The sequence below is a fragment of the Bufo gargarizans genome, chromosome 3 (assembly GCF_014858855.1).
Source record: "Bufo gargarizans isolate SCDJY-AF-19 chromosome 3, ASM1485885v1, whole genome shotgun sequence".
Classification (NCBI taxonomy): Eukaryota; Metazoa; Chordata; class Amphibia; order Anura; family Bufonidae; genus Bufo; species Bufo gargarizans.
Genome location: NC_058082.1, coordinates 122,631,109 through 122,647,425, shown reverse-complemented (window position 1 = coordinate 122,647,425; position 16,317 = coordinate 122,631,109). Strand labels below are relative to the sequence as shown.

Genomic DNA, 16,317 nt, shown 5'->3' with positions numbered 1-16,317 from the left:
CAAAAATTGCTGGAACACCTTCATATGTGGAGGGGTCGCCATTTTATTTTTATTTTTTTGTATATCGTCTGGAATTTGTACAAAGTTTTTTTTTTTTTTTAGGGTGTCATTTCTTAATTACCCTTTTTTTTTGCCAGTTAGATCAGACTTAGAAGCCTTAAAAATGCTGCAATAAAAATTTGAGCCACAAAAAAATACTGAAAAAAGGCATATAAACTGCTTATAGTTCCTTCCATTCCGCATGTTTTTTTGTTTTTGTTTTTTAACAAAGCCAAGGACTAATTGTCCAGATGGTGTAAGCTTAGGGCTTGTTCACACGCTTTTTTTTTTTTTTGCACAGAATCTGCACAAAAAAAAGTCTCCCTTTTCAATGGGAGGCAGAATTAGCTGGAAAAAAGCTGCAGCGTGCTCTGTCTTGGAGGGGAGTTTTTGATGATTCTCTTATTGAAATGAATGGGAAGCTAAAAAAAAAAAAAAAGTGCCTAAAAGCACACAGAAAATTGTCGTGGATTCTGCACAGATTTTTTTTAGATCATTTTCAAAATCCGTTTTGTGAACATACCCTTATACTGGCTGTCTAGACCTGCACCAGTCATCACAGGGGCTCAGGCTGGATGGTAAATGTGGCGCAGGGATAGTACAGAGAAAAGTGTCTATCTATTGGTTGGCATACTTTGAGACAGAATTTTAGGCCATGGCACCTTTTTGAGCAAGGTCTAGAGTAGTGTTTACCACGGACCATAACGCAATTCAAGGACAGAAAGCCTTTAAAGGCATTCCGTCATAATCGAAGTCTATGGGCAGCATAACGGATCTGTCCTGTATACCGTGGTAACAGAATCCATAACGCAATTCAGCACGTACCCGAACTTACAAAACTGAAGTTCGCTCAACACTAGTCTGGAGGATTTCTCAAGTACTAGATGCTATGGATTTTGGCGGTTTCTGACTGTTTAGATGCACTGACATTAGTAAATCCGGGCCAGTGTTTGCCATTCAAGATATGGGGAGAAAAAACAAACAAACTGGAAAAAGAGAAAAAAGGCAAATTCATGCTGCGTTTTTTTTTTTTTTTTTAAATACCTACAAGGGAGACAAAAAAAAAAATGTCAGTAGGCAAATAAACGCTTTTCTTTCCTGTAGTACATATTTCCCATATACTTTCTGCTAATTCTGGAGCTTTTACCGCAAAAGAGACAACTAAAACTGCAAAAGTGCGGAAACACGTCACAAAATACCTGTCTGGTTTCATAAAAATAAAAAACGCAGCCAAATTCTCCTGCGCGCTGTACCAATGGGAGTTCAGCTTTTATTTTCTAATCAGCACTTGATAAAATAAAACGCCGCTTCTGATTTGCCTGCTGTAGCCAAACAAGGACCCTAGCGCGTAGTACCGCTGCTGTCCTACAGAGGTCGCTGTGGTAACAGTCCCTCAGCGGAAAGCTACAGCTAGTCAATGGTCTATAACCCCGCCCCTTTCCTTCGCCCAGGCTAGAATCACATGGTGCAGTGACGTCATTTTATCGCGGTCACATGACTGTGATGTCAAGGAAGGTCCTTTAGGCCCCCGGAATCCACCATCTCCGTTCGGCAAGGCGGAGCAGGAGCGGTGAGCACTCGGCCGCCTCAGTTATAAGGTAATTTCCGCCGGACGAGGTGGATTCTCCTCTGGTTTCTTGCTAACAAGTGGGTCCGAGTACAAGGCCCTGCCTCCTGTCCCAGCAGAGCTCCGAGTGTGTGACGCTGTGGGTGGCAGCTCGCCCTCAGTACGTGCCACTTCATCTAAGCCTGTGCCCCCAGTGATGGGGATGTGCAGGGTGGGCACTGGTTCCCGGGTAGCCCTGTGTGACCACGTACAGGGTGTATAGTGTGTGCTGGGCCTGGCAGTGGTGACACCCTATTGTCACAGCTCAGGGGGTGCACATCTGTACGTCCTATTCTTCTCATGTCATCCTGGGACAGCTGATTCATTGTTTCCTAAGCAGACTACAACCCCCATCAGGATCCTGTGTGATTTCTTTGTAATGGACACAGTTATGGCAGAAATCTTCACACCTGGATGGAAAATGATTGCAGCTGTGGCCTGTGCTCGCCGCACACTTGCCCAGTTACCGCTCCATTTGGTTTCCTCTGATGAGCAGCCATTCCTGGCCGCCTTGGCTTGCCAAATAGAGATTGGGGCTTCCCTGTTATTTGATAAGTGAGGGTCCTTCCTCTGGACCCCCACCTGTAGATACCTCATACATAGCTAAAGATGGAGAATTCCAGACCTCTGCTGCCTACAGTTCTTACACAAGATGCTCTTACTTTCCTTCCTGGGGGGCGAGAATAGACAGGGCCTACACCAGGCATCATCAGCCGTTGCACTTCGGTGGGAGTTACAAGAACAGCCAAATTTGCATGCTGGGTGTTGTAGTTTCACAGTAGCTGGAGAGCTGAAGGTTGCTGATCCCTGGCCTACAAGATGTTGTATGAGGCTGCTCCTCCCCTGTCCCTATCTTCGTTCTTCCTGGCAACCACTTACTGTGAGGTCACAGCCCCTACCATCCCTCAGGGGTGTGTGCAGTCCTTTATAGATTTCCTGCTGGATGCAGTGATTACTTCCCGTGTGCCAGTAGAAATGCCAACTAGGGATGAACCGGGCATAATGCACTTCCATCAGTGGTCAGTTGTGGATCTACAATCCCAGTGTCTCATCACAGCTGCAGCCTGTGATGGTCTGCTAGGAGTTGTAGTGTAAGAAGATGGAGGGTGCAGAGTTTGGCTCCTTTTATGTTTTTTTATACTTCTTTTATGTTAGATTAATATCAGCACAAGTCTGGACAAATCTACCACTGGCAGTACCCCTCTGTAATGTCAGGTCAGGGATATGGTGGAGAGGTGGATGGGCCTGTGACATTAGCCAGCTGGGAAACACCATCTCGACACACAGGAAATAAGCCATCAGTCACACTACTGGGATTGGCAATCGTGTTCTAGTAAACCAGCATTGCTCTTTCTACCTGATATTACAGGGATAAGAGAGCGAGTGCGGGTCCAAGACTAAGGCTTGTTTCACACGTTATTAAATCGCGGAGGTGTGCTGTCCATGGTCTCCACAGACCGTTCATGCATCCATTGACTTTAAAGGGGTTATTCCCAGACACAGATAGCATATCGCTAGGATAGGCCATCAATGACTGATAGGTCTAGGTCTGCTTCTATCACCAGATCAGTGCACCACATAAGCGCGGCCACCCTCCATTCACTGCTATGGCAACTCCGAAAATAGCTGAGCGCTATTATCCCATAGCGGGGAATAGAAAGGTGGCTGAGGATGTGCGGTACACTCTCCGTTCACTGCTATAGGCCTTCCGAAAATAGTCGAGTGTTCGCTTTGGAGCAAGGCTGTGGAGTCGGAGGCAATTTTTGGGTACCTGGAGTCGGCAAAAATGAACAGACTCCGACTCCTACTAAATTTAAATTGGAATAAAAAAAGCAAGTTTAAATGTCACAAAAAGTTATAATTAATTACTTCTCTACTATAAGAATAAAGGCCAATGCATGCAGTGCGTCACGTTACTGCAAAACAAACATGTTAAGTGACCGAAGAAGCCTGCTTTTCATATGCTTCACTATATGGCACGCAACGCACAGTTAAGGAGCGGCAATACTTATACTTTCCATTGTGTTGTGTTCCGCTGTTACAGGGAACACAACGCCCATGGTTAACCTAGCCTCTCACTGATAACTGATTAAAGGGACTCTGTCACCACTTTCTAACCCCCCCTTTTAAAACTATTGTTCTCTCCATGCCGCCCTTGTGATTACAAAGGTGTTGTTATAACATAAATTCGCCGTCTCGTTTTGATAAAAATACCTTTTATGTAACCTGTCAATCTCTTTGGATAAAAGTGCACTTCGCTCAATGAGGCTGATTCTAAATGTCCGCACCGGCGCATCAGGCACAGGCCTGTGCGCACGCGCGCGATCTTTGAAAAGGAGGAGGGGGCACTGACTGAGCGAGAGCCGGAGGCGGATTTCTTTACATTCAGGCGGCGCTGAAAGGATCAGGGGAGGAGCTGGGCACCAACGGCGGCGGGCGGCAGCTTCAGACCCTCAGAAACGCCCTGGGCACCTTTATCCAAAGAGATTGACAGGTTACATAAAAGGTATTTTTATCAAAACGAGACGGCGAATTTATGTTATAACAACACCTTTGTAATCACAAGGGCGGCATGGAGAGAACAATAGTTTTAAAAGGGGGGGGTTAGAAAGTGGTGACAGAGTCCCTTTAAGTAAATATGTTTTTTGCAGGACTAGACACTTGTATAAGTGAAGGGAATGGATAGTCAATAGTTGACAAGACTGAAGCTGTAAACCAGGCATCCTCAAACTCGCGGCCCTCCAAGCTGTTGTAAAACTACAACTCCTACAATGCCCTGCTGTAGGCTGATACATGTAGACTGTTCAGGCATGCTGGGAGTTGTAGTTTTGCAACAGCTGGAGGCACACTGGTTGGGAAACCCTCGTTTATAGGATGTTGTTCTTAGGCTATAAAAACTTGTAAACTCAGATTGTTAGCTTAAACTTTAAACATGACTATGGGATTCTTCTAGGGAAATCATGTTTTAAAATAAATGCCCCTTCCTGGATCCTCCCACTGCCCTGTCTTCCGCAGAAGATCAGCACACAAAGGAGAAGGCAGCAGCTTCTGCCCAACTACCTCTGTCTGTTATAAGAGCTTAGAAGAACTTGGTGGAACAGCTGTATGTTGCCTTTCTTTCCTTCAAGGAATGTATAAAATACATTTACATATTAAATACAGAGTAGTCAGAGTCAGGCTACTTTCACACTAGCGTTCGATCGGATCCGTTCTGAACGGATCCGATCATAATAATGCAGACGGAGGCTCCGTTCAGCTAAGTGTGAAAATAGCCTCGTACGGATCCGTCCAGACTTTCAATGTAAAGTCAATGGGGGACGGATCCGCCTGAAGATTGAGCCATATTGTGGCATCTTCAAACGGATCCGTCCCCATTGACTTACATTGTAAGTCTGGACGGATCCGCACGCCTCCGCACGGCCAGGCGGACACCCGAACGCTGCAAGCAGCGTTCAGCTGTCCGCCTGTCCGTGCGGAGGCGAGCGGAGCGGAGGCTGAACGCCGCCAGACTGATGCAGTCTGAGCGGATCCGCTCCATTCAGACTGCATCAGGGCTGGACGGCTGCGTTCGGGTCCGCTCGTGAGCCCCTTCAAACGGAGCTCACGAGCGGACCGACGAACGCTAGTGTGAAAGTAGCCTCAGAAGTACCAAAAACCTACCGACTCCACAGCCCTGCTTTAGGGCCCTGTTTTGGAGATTGCATGGCATAGCTTAGTGATATGTTATCAATGCCTGAGATGGGCAAACTCTTTTAATATGTATATTCACAAATCATTGGTTTTCCAGGGACTGCGTCACAGAAACGCGCACTAGTTTTGTTCATTGTTGCGACACCCTCTCACAACATGGCACGATATCCTGCACTCACGCAACATGGTATTCCACGAGAGGCACTATGGCATAGAGTTGTTGCGATACCAAATTTTTGATTCGGTTTCGATACCATGAAAAAGTATTGCGATACTCGATACCATTCGATACCACGCGGAAAAAAATAAACCAAAAAAGCCACGTGCATTCCGCATGTTTAAAAATGGCGAATCGCGCAGTTTTTATTAATTTTTTTCTGTTCCGGCGTTCACCACCTAGATTTTTTTTTATATTTTAATAGTTTGGACTTTTCTGACGTGGCGATATGTAATATGTTTATTATTTATATATTTTATATATGTGAAATTGGGAAAAGGGGGTCATTTATACTTCATATTTTGGTGGGGGTTTTTTTTACTTTTTTTTTACACTTTTTATTTAATAACTATTTCCCCCCCTTAGGCTACTTTCACACTAGCGTTCGGGTGTCCGCTCGTGAGTTCCATTTGAAGGGGCTCACAAGCAGCCCGGAACGCATCCGTCCAGCCCTAATGCATTCTGAGTGGATGCGGATCCGCTCAGAATGCATCAGTCTGGCAGCGTTCAGCCTCCGCTCCGCTCAGCAGGCGGACACCTGAACTCTGCTTGCAGCGTTCGGGTGTCCGCCTGGCCGTGCGGAGGCGTGCGGATCCGTCCAGACTTACAATGTTTACAATGGAAGTCAATGGGGACGGATCCGTTTGAAGTTGACACTATATGGCTCAATCTTCAAACGGATCCGTCCCCCATTGACTTTCAATGTAAAAGTCTGGACGGATCCGTTCAGGCTACTTTCACAGTTAGAATTTTTTTTTACAATATAATGCAGACGGATCCGTTCTGAACGGATCCACCGTCTGCATTATATGAGCGGATCCGTCTCAGACGGATCCGTTCTGAACGCAAGTGTGAAAGTAGCCTTAGGGGCTAGAACCTGGGATCTTCCATCCCTTGTCCTATTCAGCCTGATAGAGCTCTATCAGGGTGAATAGGACTTCACACTGTCCCTGCTGCTCTGTGCCTTGTGCACACAGCATCAGGGATGTTACCATGGCAACCAGGGCTTCTGTAGCGTCCTGGCTGCCATGGTAACCGATCAGAGCCCCAGGCTTACACAGCTGGGGCTCCGATCAGAAGCTGCCACTGCACCACCAATGAGGGGGAGGGGAGAGGTCCCTGTGGCCACTGCCACCAATGATTTTAATACTGGGGGGTTGAGAGGGGCCGGCGCACTGTGCCACCAATGATTTTAATGGGATGGGGGGTTGAGGGGCACACTGAACCACCAATGATAAATTACCCCTTTATACAGGAGGCTGGTACTGGCAGATCAGCAGTTAACCCCTTAGGTGCCGCACCTGAGGGGTTAACTGCCTCTGATCGCAGCTCCCTGTCAGCGGCAGGGTGCCGGCAATGCGATTCTGCTGCCGGCACCCTCCTCCTGTATTGTGTTAAAGACTGACTTTCACTATCAGGCCACACAGAGCGGCGCCCAGCGATGTCTCAGCACTCACCATTAGTCCTGGGCGCCGCTCCGTTCGCCTGCAGTGCCCCATTACTGTCTCCTCTCCTGCTCCACATGCTGCTGATTACTATCGGAGCGATGGGAGGAGACATCAGCTTCACTAGTGGGCATTCCTTCTTCCTGGCTGTAGCGCTGTCCAATCGCAGCGCAGGGAGAAGGAACGCCCACTAGTGAAGCTGATGTCTCCTCCCATCGCTCCGATAGTAATCAGCAGCATGTGGAGCAGGAGAGGAGACAGTAATGGGGCACTGCGGGCGAACGGAGCGGCGCCCAGGACTAATGGTGAGTGCTGGGGCATCGCTGGGCGCCGCTCTGTGGGAAATGGGAATAGTCCTATTTGGTAGCGCAGAGCGCCCGCCCCTCCACTGCCCCTCTCTCCTCATTGGTGGCGCAGTGCGCCCGCCCCTCCTCCGCCCCTCTCCTCGTTCATTGGTGGCAGCGGCAGCAGCACAGGGGAAGGGAGGACAGCTTCCTTCTCCCCGTGCTGCTGAGAGAACATGAGCGCGCTGATAGCAGCGCGCTCATGTGCAGAAGCGCAGCCCAGTATCGAAAAAACGGAAATCCCGGTATCGTATCGATACCGGGACAAAAGTATCGATTGGGTATCGAAATTTCGATACCCGCAACAACCCTACTATGGCATTCACAGCACCCATGAACTTGGATGTGACTGTAAGGCCGCAATGCACGAACACCGACCGCGTGGCAGCCGCAGCGGAACGCGGACCCATTCACTTTAGTGGGTTCGCGATCCGCCTGTTCCACAAAAAGATAGGACATGTTCTATCTTTTTGCAGAACGAAAGTACGGGACATGTTTCCGTTCTGTTCTTCTGTTCCGCACCATTCTGCATCTCCGGATTTGCGGACCCATTGAAGTGAATGGCAAGGCTCTGGCCTTCAATGGTAACACAGCAAAGTGGTACTTAGAGGTTGTTGGTATGATTAGGGCAGCAAGGAACGACTTAAAGTTGACAAAAAGAACATGCAGTTAAGCAAACAATACAAAAATAAAAGGAAAATAAGGTATAAAATAATCGTATGAGGGAGACCTGCAACGAGGTGTATCTCCAGGATCTGACCAGTGTCCTTTACTGTACACCATTTATAAATGGCTGCCCACCCTTTTCACCCTCCTCTTAGTCATGTGACAAGAAGCTGGCTAATTGCACGAAGAAGTGGAAGGTTTTATGGCACGACTCTAATTGTTTTACAGGATATTTTTGTATACCATACTCCAATATAAAATATAAATCCGTTCAAGCAATATGTAATTCGGTAGGTTAACTAAGGCCGAAAATCCTGGCGCTTGAGAGCAAAGTGCCCAAGTTCCCTGATCATTAGAACAAAAGTTATTTATTTATACAACACATGAATTATGACAAGCTGCTTTTGAAGTGTATCTTACGGTCTATGGATATATACAGTACTATTCACCTGCATTGGGTGGCTTGAAGACATACCACCTGTGACCTGCATTCATTCCAGCTGGAAAGCAGCAGTTTGGCTTTTTGTCTGCAGACAATTTTAATTGCCCCCTCCAGCCTACAGCATCCTGTGTCTCATAAGTTCTCATCTGTTCCAGGAAAGGGGGCATTACAACTCATACGTACATTATAGTCTGTGGGTCCATGAAAACCACAGTCACAACACAAATGGTACCCGTGTGGTTTTCATGGGCCATTGGTAGAAGATGCTCTGGAAAGTATTTGTCTGCCTAGCAGTGTACATGGAATACGGATGACACACAAGGGGCAAAACCAGACACGCGGATCCTTCACAGACATCTTCCCGGATGTGTGAAAGAGGCCCAACTTGATAGCTAGCGGAAGGGGCGACTAAACACAGTACTAGGGCAATATTAAAGGGGTATATGTCATAAATACTGGATTGGTGTGATGAATGGGAAGGTGGGGGGTCCTTTGATCCTAGTTTGCTTAATTAAAATGGTTGCTTTCCCCATTAAAATCAGTAGAGAGGTGGTAGCAGTCTCCATTGAAGTTACACAAAGCAGCCTCAGGGCTTTTTCATGTCAGATTATGCAACTATTTTAGTCTGTTTGGAGATGATACAGTCTAGTACCTATATGTTGAATATTTAATTTTATTGATTATGTCCAGAGGAGACAGACCGGTAGAAGGTGGGACACATTTTTCTTTTCATACCTGGTGATGGACACTGTATATAATGGCAAGTAAGGGTACTTTCACACTTGCATTTTTCTTTTCCGGCATAGAGTTCCGTCACAGGGAAAAGAACTGATCAGGCATATCCCCATGCATTCTGAATGGAGAGTAATCCGTTCCGGATGCATCAGGATGTCTTCAGTTCAATCATTTTGACTGATCAAGCAAAAGCTAAAACTGTAGCATGAAGACTTGCCTGAATGCTTGAATTTTTCCCCATAGGAATGTATTAGTGCCGGATCCGGCATTCAAAATACCGGAACGCCGGATCCGTCCTTCCAGCCTGCGCAGACCGGTAAAAATGTGAAAAAAAATACAAGACGGATCCGTCTGTCCGCATGACAAGCGGAGAGATGGATCCGTTCTTGCAATGCATTTGTGAGACGGATCCACATCCAGATCCGTCTCACAAATGTTTTCAGTCACATCCAAATCGGCGGATCCGGTGGGCAGTTCCGACGACGGAACTGCCCGCCGGATCACACTGCCGCAAGTGTGAAAGTAGCCTAAGGCCTCCTGCACACGTTTTTGCGGATTCCATTTGCGGTCCATATGCGGAACCATTCATTTTAATGGTTCCGCAAAAAAAAAAATGGAATGTACTCCGTATGCATTCCATTTCCGTATTTCTGTTCCGCTGAAAAATAGAACTTGTCCTATTATTGCCCACAAATAACGATCCGTAGCTCCAATCAAGTCAATGGTTCCGCAAAAAAAACTTAATGCATACGGAGCAGATACGAAAAGCATTCCGGAAATGCATACGGAATGCCTTTCGTATCTGTTCCGTTTTTGAGGAACCATCTATTAAAAATGGTATGCCCAGCCCAATTTTTTTTTATCTACTTACTGTTTAAACGTTATTGTATTCTTCCATTTGCGATCCACAAAAAACGGATGACAAACAGAAAAACAGAACGGCAAAATGGAACGGAAGCGAACCGGAAACTCTACTAAAACAAGAAAAGTATATGTTTAAAACGGACCGCAAAACCGTACGGTCGTGTGCAAGAGGCCTAAATCTAAAATACTTCTTGAAGTAGCTTAGGGTACTTTCACACTAGCGTTATTATTTTCCAGCACCGAGTTCCGTCCTAGGGGCTCAATACCGGAAAAAGTTTTATCCTAATGCATTCTGAATAGAGAGCAATCCGTTCAGGATGCATCAGGATGTCTTCAGTTCTGTCTCTTTGCCTTTTCAGGACGGAGATAATACCGCAGCATGCTACGGTTTTATCTCCGTCCAAAATTCCAGAAAGCTAGCGGTAACGCCGGATCCGGCATTGTTTCCCATTGAAATGCATTAATGCCAGATCCGGCCCCGAGTGTTCCGGCAAAATAGATCCGGCATTGCGGTGTGTGCCTGCTCAGACTGAAAAAAATAAATGCCGGATACGTTATTCCGGATGACACCAGAGAGACGGATCCGGCATTTCAATGCGTTTGTCATACGGATCAGTATCCTGAGCCGTCTGACAAATGCTATCAGTTTGCGTCCGTGTTGCCGGATAGCGACGGAACTGCCTGCCGGAATCCTCTGCCGCAAGTGTGAAAGTAGCCTAAGCTGTGTCTGGCACACAGAGTTCCTGGCTGGCCAGGCCTAACGTTCCTGTGCTGTGGACCTTGCATGATGGGCTTAAAGCTCACACTGCCTTGGCTATGCTATGTCCGTACTTTGCATATTCTTGGCTGGCTTTTCAGTCTTTTTTTTTTTTTTTTTTGGCTGATTTAGTGGTGGAGCTGCTTATTCATTCATAATGGATTTCATTGCACCACCCTCCCAGGCTTCTAAATATCTTCATTTTATACATTTGCACCACCTCATTCTAGCACACATGCATCTCTCTAATCCTCTCCAGAAGAGTCTGCCGCAGCTCAGGAATATCGAGAACTATACAGCACGTGCGCAACATTACGTGAACTAGATTCCCTGCACCGGCTGCGACCGATAGAGGGTGAATTTCTGAAACCTCCGCAAGCTATCCAGTAAGTGTCACATGGATGGGAGCAGGGTCTCTGTCACTAGGCCACCCTCAGACTGGGCAGCACAAACCGGGTGAGCGATTCAGGTCCACACGTGCGTATTATGGACACTTTACATGTCCGTATTTCAGATGTGTGAACTGGACCGACCACGGTTTTAACTGACTTGAACTCACAGCATCGTAGAACTATATGTGGCTGTGAGTTTGGGTCATAAACTTGTTGTAAATAATGCACCCATAATCCGCTGGTGTGGACCTGGTCCAAGAGAAAATAGTGTAAACAGCGGCTTTTCATTGTGGTCCCAACAATGACTACAGCTTAATGACCTTATAACAGTCCATGATGCAATATGTTGATCGGTGCTCATTTAAAGGGGTTGTCTCGCTTCACCAAGTGGCATGTATTATGTAGAGAAAGTTAATACAAAGCACTTACTAATGTAGTGTGATTGACCATTTTGTTTCCTTTGCTGGCTGGATTCATTTTTCGATCACATTATACACTGCTCGTTTCCATGGTTACGACCACCCTGTAATCCAGCAGTGGTGGTCGCGCTTGCACACTATAGGAAAAAGCGGTGGACCGCGGGGGCTCACATAAGCCGGTGCTTTTTCCTATAGTGTGCAAGCATGACCACTGCTGATGGATTGCATGGTGGTCATAACCATGGAAACGAGCAGTGTATAATGTGATAGGAAAAATGAATCCAGCCAGCAAAGGAAGCAATATGGACAATCACAAGACATTAGTAAGTGCCTCATATTAACTTTCTTTACATCATACATACATTATCCGCCATTTGCGGACGTGAGAATACCACTTCAAGCTCTATTTAAATCTAGCTGTCATCGTAGGCATGCAAGTATATGGGCGCAACCAATCGTTAATGTGATTGTTTGCCCCCCCCTTTAGTTTACATTTGTTGCATCGCATCCCCGTTTACACAAGGCGATGTGCCACTTTTATGGCCACCTAAAAGGTATGAACAGGCAGCCCCATACTGTAACGAATGTTAATAGGGTCATATAAAAAATGACTTAAAGGGTCACTGAGTTTTTGTAAAGAGTTTTGATTGGTAGGGGACTAAATGCTGAGACCCTCTTACCAATCCGTAGAACAAGAAGAGAAAAGCATTTGCATATCGCACTCTCTCTCCTCAATGCAGGAGACAGAATCGAGACAGGCCCGTATTCTATTGAGTCCGTCTCGCTTCCTCTCCTGCAGCAAGGAGAGGGCGTAATATGGTCTCCTCGTTCTAGCGATTGATGAGGGTCTTATTGCTCACCCCATCAATCAAAACTTTTGATATGTCCCCATGACATATGAGTAGTTAAAAAAACCCAAAAAACTCAGTGACCCTTTAACCACTTCAACCCCGCTAGCTAAAACCCCCTTAATGACCAGGCCACTTTTTACACTTCTGCACTACACTACTTTCACCGTTTATCGCTCGGTCATGCAACTTACCACCCAAATGAATTTTACCTCCTTTTCTTCTCACTAATAGAGCTTTCATTTGGTGGCATTTCATTGCTGCTGCCATTTTTACTTTTTTTGTTATTAATCAAAATATAACGATTTTTTTGCAAAAAAAATGAAATTTTTCACTTTCAGCTGTAAAATTTAGCAAAAAAAACGACATCCATATATAAATTTTTCGCAAAACTTATAGTTCTACATGTCTGCTAAAAAAAATTTTTTGGGTAAAAGTTATAGCGTTTACAAACTATGGTACAAAAATGTGAATTTCCGCTTTTTGAAGCAGCTCTGACTTTCTGAGCACCTGTCATGTTTCCTGAGGTTCTACAATGCCCAAACAGTAGAAAAACCCCACAAATGACCCCATTTTGGAAAGTAGACACCCTAAGGTATTCACTGATGGGCATAGTGAGTTCATAGAACTTTTTATTTTTTGTCACGAGTTAGCGGAAAATGATTATTTTTTTTTTTTCTTACAAAGTCTCATATTCCACTAACTTGCGACAAAAAATAAAAAATTCTAGGAACTCGCCATGCTCCTCACGGAATACCTTGGGGTGTCACTTGTGGCGTAGTTATACTGCCCTGGCAATTTAGGGGCCCAAATGTGTGAGAAGTACTTTGCAATCAAAATGTGTAAAAATTGACCGGTGAAATCCGAAAGGTGCACTTTGGAATGTGTGCCCCTTTGCCCACCTAGGCTGCAAAAAAGTGTGACACATCTGGTATTGCCGTACTCAGGAGAAGTTGGGGAATGTGTTTTGGGGTGTCATTTTACATATACCCATGCTGGGTGAGAGAAATATCTTGGTCAAATGCCAACTTTGTATAAAAAAAAAATGGGAAAAGTTGTCTTTTGCCAAGATATTTCTCTCACCCAGCATGGGTATATGTAAAATGACACCCCAAAACACATTCCCCAGCTTCTCCTGAGTACGGCGATACCAGATGTGTGACACTTTTTTGCAGCCTAGATGCGCAAAGGTGCCCAAATTCCTTTTAGGAGGGCATTTTTAGACATTTGGATCCCAGACTTCTTCTCACGCTTTAGGGCCCCTAAAAAGCCAGGACAGTATAAATACCCCACATGTGACCCCACTTTGGAAAGAAGACACCCCAAGGTATTCAATGAGGGGCCTGGCAAGTTCATAGAAATTTTTTTTTGGGGCATAAGTTAGCGGAAATAGTTTATTTTTTTTTTTGTTTGTTTTTTCTCACAAAGTCTCACTTTCCGCTAACTTAGGACAAAAATTTAAATCTTTCATGGACTCAATATGCCCCTCAGCAAATACCTTGGGGTGTCTTCTTTCCAAAATGGGGTCAGTTGTGGGGTGTTTGTACTGCCCTGGCATTTGAGGGTCTCCGCAATCATTACATGTATGGCCAGCATTAGGAGTTTCTGCTATTCTCCTTATATTGAGCATACAGGTAATGAGATTTTTTTTTCCGTTCAGCCTCTGGGCTGAAAGAAAAAAATGAACGGCACAGATTTCTTCATTCGCATCGATCAATGTGGATGAAAAAATCTCTGCCAAAAAAAAAAAAAGGAGGGGAAAGGCGTCTGCCAGGACATAGGAGCTCCGCCCAACATCCATACGCACTTAGCTCGTATGCCCTGGCAAACCAGATTTCTCCATTCACATCAATCGATGTGTATGAATAAATCATTGCCAGGATTTTTTATTTTTTTTTATATACAAAGTGTTTGCCAAAGCATAGGAACGCCGCCTCCTCCTCAGCTCGTATGCCTTGGCAAACGTATCTGTTACTGCAGAGTAGAAATCTCGTCTTGCAGCGCCGCATACACCGACTTGCGTGTAATCTGACAGCAGCGCAATGCTTCTGTCAGAATGCACATCAGTGCTGCAGCTAGTCGATCGGTTGGTCCACCTGGAAGGTAAAAAAAAGAAAAGAAAAAACCAGGCCGCAACGCAATAATTTTATTAACTTTGGAACAGAATATATAAACTTTAACTTTTTTAACTAAACATTAACCTTTTTGCTTACTGGTGTTTTTTTTTTTTTTTTTACCTTTTATAGAACAAACCTCTCCTTCCCCATGGGTCAATGTGCAAAGCGCAAATCGCCCAAAGATGTGGCAAAGTGCGTTATGCACTTTGTCCCAGGTGAAAGGAGAGGTTTGCAGCAGCTGTGAGTGAATTAGCCCTGTGTGCCTGTCCTGGTGAGATGATCCCTATGCTAGGTGTACCTGTGAGTGGTACTTCCGGAAACAAAGCATAGGGCAGGGTGGTCAGGACAGTCAGGACAGAAATAGCGGGTGTCACGCCTTATTCCACTCCTGCTACAGACACGACATCTTTTTCGGGGTGACGGTTGGGTTGAGGTACCAGGAACGACATTGGGGAAATGTCGCTCGTGTAGACGGCTCACTACACTCGATGATCTCTTCCTGAAATTTGAGGAAGGATCCAGTTCTCCCAGCCTTACTGTAGAGAACAAAACTATTATACAGAGCCAATTGAATTAAATATACAGACACCTTCTTATACCAGCGTCTGGTTCTGCGGGAAACTAAATACGGAGACAACATCTGGTCATTGAAGTCCACCCCTCCCATGTGAAGGTTATAGTCGTGGACTGAGAGGGGCTTTTCAATGACACGGGTTGCTCGCTCAATTTGTATTGTCGTGTCTGCGTGAATGGAGGAGAGCATGTAAACGTCACGCTTGTCTCTCCATTTCACCGCGAGCAGTTCTTCGTTACACAGTGCGGCCCTCTGCCCCCTTGCAAGACGGGTGCTAACGAGCCGTTGGGGGAAGCCCGCGCGACTAGTTCGCTCGGTGCCACAGGCGCCAATCCGTTCTAGAAACAAATGCCTAAAGAGGGCCACACTTGTGTAGAAATTGTCCACATAAAGATGGTACCCCTTGCCGAATAAGGGTGACACCAAGTCCCAGACTGTCTTCCCACTGCTCCCCAGGTAGTCAGGGCAACCGACCGGCTCCAGGGTCTGATCTTTTCCCTCATAGATCCGAAATTTGTGGGTATAGCCTGTGGCCCTTTCACAGAGCTTATACAATTTGACCCCATACCGGGCGCGCTTGCTTGGGATGTATTGTTTGAAGCCAAGGCGCCCGGTAAAATGTATCAGGGACTCATCTACGCAGATGTTTTGCTCTGGGGTATACAAATCTGCAAATTTCAGGTTGAAATGGTCTATGAGGGGCCGAATTTTGTGGAGCCGGTCAAAAGCAGGGTGGCCTCTGGGACGGAAGGCGGTGTTGTCGCTAAAGTGCAGGAAACGCAGGATGGCCTCAAAACGTGCCCTGGACATAGCAGCAGAGAACATGGGCATGTGATGAATTGGGTTCGTGGACCAATATGACCGCAATTCATGCTTTTTAGTTAGACCCATGTTGAGGAGAAGGCCCAGAAAAGTTTTAATTTCGGAAACTTGGACTGGTTTCCACCGGAAAGGCTGGGCATAATAGCTTCCCGGGTTGGCGGTTATAAATTGTGTGGCATACCTGTTTGTTTCGGCCACAACTATGTCTAAGAGCTCCGCAGTCAAGAACAGCTCAAAAAATCCCAGGGCCGAACCGATCTGAGCTGTCTCAACCCGAACTCCAGACTGGGCAGTGAAAGGGAAAACTACAGGTGCGGCTGAAGTTGGGGACTGCCAATCA

The 16,317-nt window shown here is 46.0% G+C and overlaps 1 protein-coding gene across 2 annotated transcripts in view; it reads left to right on the top strand.

Moving 5' to 3' along the window:
- The first annotated feature begins 1,522 nt into the window (after positions 1-1,522).
- The window catches only part of RAB5B (RAB5B, member RAS oncogene family), a 41,967-nt gene continuing 27,172 nt past the window's right edge, over positions 1,523-16,317 (top strand). Inside the window, exons 1-2 of one of the 2 annotated variants that reach the window (XM_044283799.1) lie at positions 1,533-1,637; positions 11,065-11,191. The gene's annotated coding sequence lies outside the window, so the exon portion shown is untranslated. Of the gene's footprint in view, positions 1,638-11,064; positions 11,192-16,317 lie in introns of both variants that reach the window. The other variant, XM_044283800.1, reaches the window with a different exon arrangement.